We start from the raw sequence: 6,630 nt of genomic DNA, 5'->3' as shown, positions 1-6,630 counted from the left end.
TTAAAAACTTTTATTAGGGGGCGCCTGGGTGGCTCAGTGGGTTAAGCCGCTGCCTTCGGCTCAGGTCATGATCTCAGGGTCCTGGGATCGAGCCCCGCATCGGGCTCTCTGCTCAGCAGGAAGCCTGCTTCCCTTCCTCTCTCTCTGCCTGCCTCTCTGCCTACTTGTGATCTCTCCCTGTCAAAATAAGTAAATAAAATCTTTAAAAAAAAAAAACAAACTTTTATTAGGGGGGTCCCTGAGTGGCATAGTTGGTTAAAGCATCTGACTCTTGCAATCGGAGAAAGACAACTATCATATGATCTCCCTGATATGAGGGAGAGGAGATGCAACATGGGGGGTTAAGGGGGTAGGAGAAGAGTAAATGAAACAAGATGGGATTGGGAGGGAGACAAACCATAAGTGACTCTTAATCTCACAAAACAAACTGAGGGTTGATGGGGGGAGGGGGCTTGGGAGAGGGGGGTGTGGTTATGGACATTGGGGAGGGTATGTGCTATGGTGAGTGCTGTGAAGTGTGTAAACCTGGCAATTCACAGACCTGTACCCCTGGAGATAAAAATATATTATATGTTTATAAAAAATAAAATTAAAAAAAAAGAAAAAGCATCTGACTCTTGGTTTCAGCCCAGGTCATGATCTCAGGGTTGTGAGTTGGAGCCCAGCATCAAGGCCTGTGCTCAGCATGGAGTCTACTTGAGTTTCTCTCTCCTTCTCTATCTGCTCCTCCTGCTCATGCTCTCTCTGTAAAATGAATAAATACATCTTAAAAAAAGAACTCTTATTATGGAAGTTTAAAAGCATATAGTAAGATAGCAAGTTTATCATGAGCCTGAAGCACCAACAATTCCCTGGTCACTCTTGTATGTTCCAAAGCCTCTAACAAATCCAGTTCCCCCCCCACCGCCGAAATTATTTTGAAGCACTTTCCAGGAGTCATATAATTTTATATCTCTAAATATTCTAGTATATATCTGACAGATAAGGAAAAGTCAAAGAACTTAAGAACAAATAATTCTAAAAAAAAAAAACACAATAAAATCTCATCTGCAAACACACTGGGTGTGGTGCATAAACAATGAATTTTAGAACCCTGAAAAGAAATAAAATAAAATAAAACAAAATGTAAAAAAAAAGATTTCTCAGTACAAAAAAGAAAAAAAATTACTGAATAGCTGTTTACATTTCCCCAACTGTCTTGTGAATTTTGTTTTGTTTTTGACAGTTTATTTAACCTGGGCTCTAAACAAAGTCAGTTCATTGAGATCGGTCTGTGGATCTCTCTCTTATTTTGTTGTAATTTATTTATTGAAGAAATCAGCACATTTATCCTGTAATTTTCTAGAGTCTGATATTGCTGGTGGAATCCCCATGATTTCGTCTGGCATGTGTCTCTATCCCATCTTTTTCCTATCCACTAGTGGTTAGATAGAGAGGTTTGGACAGATTCAAGTTGGTTTTTGGGATGTTAAGACAACTTCATAGGTGTTTTTGGTCCTTCTACTGGGATGCACTTCATATGCATGCTTTACCTTTTCTTGTGATTATTACCGCCTAGATCCATTAATTCACTAGGAGTTTCAAGATGGCATCATTAGATTACTTTTACCCTTTGTTTATTGATTAGAATTCTTTTTCTCATCAATTCTTGTTACTCTGCAGTTTGCATTGTAGGAGGCAAGGCACAATAAATGCCAGATTCTTTTTCTTTGCCGTTTTTCAAAGTAATGAAGTGTTTGAATACCATCCTCCAATCATGATCAATGAGCTTTTTGATATTATTATGACCTTAGGGATTTAATCTAATGCTCAAATTATACCATTAAGATTTATTCCCGATTTCTTTTGACAGGTCCTTGGAAATTTTTGGTAGCTTCCTTATTTTCTGGATGATACATTTTACATCTACCATGAGTGTTTCCTGCTCAGACCTGGGATCAGCCATTCAAACAAGGAGCCCCAGGACTTTTTAAATGGGAAATGGTATTTAGAGACCAAAACACAGTACTGTGGGTGCTCAGTGCTACTGGATTGATTATTATTTCTAGGCCTTTTCAGTGCACAGTACATAATTTCTTAAAGATAAAACACATTGTAAACTCATACTGATAGATGATTTTATGTCATATGGCTGGGCACAGCTTGGCTGGATGACTTTTCTGTTTCAGGAGGCAAGGACAGACAACCCTCAGTGGTATTCTGCTGACGGGTCCATCAGTCTGGAGGGCTCAAGAGGGCCTTATTCCCAAGTCTGGTGACTTGAAGCGCATTCTGGAAGCATGGGCTCAGCTGGTGCTCTTGAGCAAAGCACCAGGCTGGCTGGACTGCCTGCACAGTAGCCCAGGGCTCCTGAGATAGCACGCTCACAGAGGCTTCTCAGGACCTGACCCCTGAAGTCCCAGGATATCACATTCACTGCATTCTGTGGGTCAGTCCTTTCTCTCATGTCAGCCCTGGTTTAAGAAGATGAAAGTCAGAGTCCCCCTCTTCACAGAAGGAATCTCAAAGAAATCAGGGCTATCTTTAATCTACCCTGAAAGGCTAATGTTTTTGTTCCAATAGCTACATTTTTACTCACACCTGTATATAATACCAGGGTCTCCTGTTCTGTTTTTGCCTCTGGTCTCGGGACTCCCTACAACGAACAATACAAGGCCATTAGGAAGCTGAGGTCCCTTCATGGACTGAGTTAAATGACCCTAGAGGGAGTGGCCTGCCAGACAGCACAGGATACAATGGAAAGTTCATTCTCCTCATCTGGTGGTGGCTCATCTGATTCTGTCTGGGCCCACCGCTTTCAGATGGCCCAGCCCTGCCAGTGCAGATAGACTGTTAACAGCATGTTCATTGAGGGACAGAAATGTCCAGCAGGTCAGATAGGATGCCTGGATTGGGGAAGTCTGAGCAGCCCTTGTTCTCGTCCAGTACCTCCCTCTCCTGCCTGTGTTCTAGACTGAGGGCTGGGTAGTCTGCCCTTGGCTGCCAGTTGGGCACCTTAGACCCTGCTGCCTGAACCATGGGAGTCCCCAAGCAGGTGAGAAGATGCATCTACTACTCAAGGACTTCTCCTTCTGGTTCTGGCACTCTGCAAGCCAGTGACTTTCCCTACTTCCCATCAAGATACAGTTCAGGACAGCTGGTAGGCGGGGTTTCTAATGAGGGCCCAGCAACTATAAGCTTCCCAGTGTGGAAAACCAAACTGTTGGTGCAAAAATATCAAAGGTTCTTCAGCCTTCTTGGAGGGATACAGATTGAGGTGCATAACAGGTGACCATGCAGAGAGAATTTGAAGAAGCTGTAGCTGAAGGGGTATCCCAGCAGCCCCTTGCTGCTCTCTGTCCCTCCTGCTAATTCCCATGGCTGTCCCTCGAGAACTTCCTGGCCCTGACCTGTACCCCTGGGGGATAACCCTTGCAGATGGGGTGGCAGGTTCTGGGCTTGGACCCCAGCAACCCCCTTCCACGGTGGGCACAGGGGGGTTCAGTCTGCTCTGTGCACGCTGACCAAGCAGAGGCTGGGGCCTCTGTGCAGGAAAGGTACCAGGCTCTGCAGATGTTCTTCATGGCTGCCATCAAGGTCTTTCAGCCAGTCTGCAAGTCTGAGAGTGTTTGGAGTGGGAGTCAGAATCCCAAGAAGAGGAGTCACTGCACGAACAAACTGGCTGGGTGTCCACAAGTAATTCCAGCTGTTGGTCATCCTGCAGGTCATTTCTTCCCTGAGGAAATGGTCACCCAGTGACTTACCCCTGTGGTGCCCCCCTGGAGGGGCTGAAAACACCAGCCACACAAAGGGAAGGGGGGGCAGTTTCCAGGAAACTAAGGGGTGGGAACGAGGGATTGTTTGTGTGTGTATGTGCAAAAGAACCAGATAACTGCCTTACCTCTAGGTTGGATTGTGTTGGTTGGTTGAGATAGAGTGAGTTTGGTTCTCCAAGTTTGGATATTTTCTATTATTGACTGAAGATTACTTGGATGGATTGTAATCAAGGTTCTGTATTTGCATAGTGACATGGGCAGATGCCGAGATGCACTTAAGCTGCAGCCCTGCCTGGGACGAGGAGCTGGCCTCAGCAGCTCCTTTGTACTTTCCAAACCTTACTTTCTCCATCTGTCAAATGGGGCAGCAAGCTTTCCTACCTTGCAGCACTGAAGGGTGTAGACAAGGAGAGGGCGCTGAGACATGTTTTTGAGTCCAAGAAACAGGAAGCTCAGTCCCTGTGCCAGATGCATGGGCTGAGGCTGGGACTTTTCCCTCCCAATGCCCTTTTGGGTGCTGAGCGTGAGCCTTGCATGTGGTGTGTGCAGGAAGCCTTCGCCACATCACATCTTCCTCACTCCCCAGTTAGAACTGTTCCCCGCGTAGCCACAGGTCAGAAATAGGGAAAGAGGAGCCTGGACTAAACGCCATGCATTTGGTCTACCTCTTACCTGCATAAAAGGTGTCTGGCTCAGACCATTTTGACTGAGGGGCTTGGTTTAAACAAACACTGGGCAGTTCAGCATCTTCTTTCCAAACTGAGGTGCCAGCTGCATTCAGACCTCACCTGGGTCTCACTGCCGCTCCAGAACTTCTGATCCATAAAGAAAGTACCAGGGTCTCTTTTGCTTAAATTCCCCAGACAAAGCTCATGGACACTGAATTCTCAGTGTCACCAAGAGAGTTGGTCTTCCAGTGTCCTCTTTGTTGGTAATCTGAGTCTCCTTCTGAACCCAGCAGCCGTCTATGTATTTTTCCACAAGCAAAAGTGGTCACATATAATTTATATAACTTTATCATGTATCATTTGCTAAAAATAACAGCAATTATCATACACAAATCTGGGATATTTTTCTGAATTAGAGAAGCCCAGAAGATTTAGGGGGAGAAGATTTAGTGTGACAGGAGAGGGCCACTGCATCCCAGCGTTTCTCTCTGCACAACTGTGTTTCACTTCTTTACGTGTGTCTGCATGTTTGTGTGTGTGTGCTTGCATGTGTGAGATAATCCTGAGATCCGTGTACAGAAACTGTCTGAATTAGTCAGCAGAGGCTAACCTCTGTAACAAACAGCCTCAATGTTTTAGTGGCTTAATACAGTAGAATTTCTTCCTTACTCATGTAAAGTCCAACTGGTGATGGAAATCTGGAAGGGAGGGAGTTTGCTCCACAGTATGGTTTAAGGAGCCAGGCTTTTTCTGTCTTCTGGCTGTGTCCCTTCTCGAGGGCCATGCCATTCTTTTCATTCACCCAGGAGTTGTGGAAAGAGAGGCACAGACATCTTATGGGCCCGAGCAGGAAGGGGCGGGTATTCCTTCTGTCCACATTCCATGGGCTCTCAGAAGAGTCTCATGTCTACCCATGTGGACACAAGGCATTCTCTGATCCTCTGGCAACCTGTAGACTGGAAGTTGAACCATCTCAGGAATGGGAAAATAATCTTTTTACTGAATCAGAGATTAGTAAATTAATATCTACCATATTTCTTTGAGATTTGGTTGCTTTTTGAAATTAATACCTTTTTAAAAAGAGATTATTTAGTTCAGAAAGAGAGAGAGAGAGCACAGTGTTGGGGGGGAGGAAGGGGAAGAGGGAGAGGGAGGGAGAATCTCAGGACTCCCCACTGAGCGTGAACCTTATGTGGGGCTTGATTCCAGGACCCCGAGATCATGACCTGAGCCAAAACCAAGAGTTGGGTGCTTAACCGACTGAGCCACCCAGGCTCCCCTGAAATTAATATCTTGTTAATGAAGTTTCTTTCAGTGTTTGGTCAGGTTCCAGAGAGAAAATTTAAATTTTCTATAGAAAGGTCTTAAGCATTGCTTTTAAAAACATGGTCAAGAACTGTGAAGGGTCCTAGGTTTTACTCTATTTGCAAGGTAACAGGTGAGACTGCCGGTTTCATGGAAGTGGCAGAAGACATAAGATGTCTGGGGCAGAAATGATAGTTATCTTGTTCACCTCTGTTGTTTCAGTGCCTAGAGCACACTGCATGGAGCAGAGAAGGCACAAGTCATATTCATGAATGAATGAATAAGGAAATATTCATTTATTATGAAACCATTATTATTCTTAACAAATGCATATTTACTTATGTAAATGAATAATTCCATAACAAATGGATAAATAATTATTATGACCTACTCTCATTAAGCCCCTTCTCCCACTTTGTCTCTTGTCTCAGGGAAGGATACCTCTCACTTGCCCACATGTGAAAACGAGGTCCTCTCTCCCCTCTGCTTATGGAAATGGAAACCATCACATGTGTGAGAACACCTGCCACCCCAGAATGGTTCCTACATGCGCATTGTTGGCTCGATTCTGCTGCTGCTGTCTTTGAGATGGAGGAGGGACCCAAAGGATGTAGGCTGCCTCTAGAAGCTGGAGAAGGCAAGAGAACAGGTTGTTCCCTACAGTTTCCAGAAGGAGCCAACCCTCGATTTGGGCCCAGTTTAGACTTTAGATTTCTGAACTTCAGAACTGTAAGATAATAATTTTTGTTGTTTTAAGCCACAACGTTTATGGCTATTTGTAACAGCAGCAGTAGGAGACTGATACACTTGGCAAGGAGAGAGGGGGCTCGCCAGGAGTGCACCCCTCCTGGTGGGAACTGGCCAAGGCTGTTGGGGTAGACTGCACTCCTGAAGTTTTGTCT

The sequence above is a fragment of the Enhydra lutris genome, unplaced genomic scaffold, assembly GCF_002288905.1.
Source record: "Enhydra lutris kenyoni isolate GAN:26980312 unplaced genomic scaffold, ASM228890v2 scaffoldscaffold43, whole genome shotgun sequence".
NCBI lineage: Eukaryota > Metazoa > Chordata > Mammalia > Carnivora > Mustelidae > Enhydra > Enhydra lutris.
Note: the sequence above shows the minus strand (reverse complement) of the source record.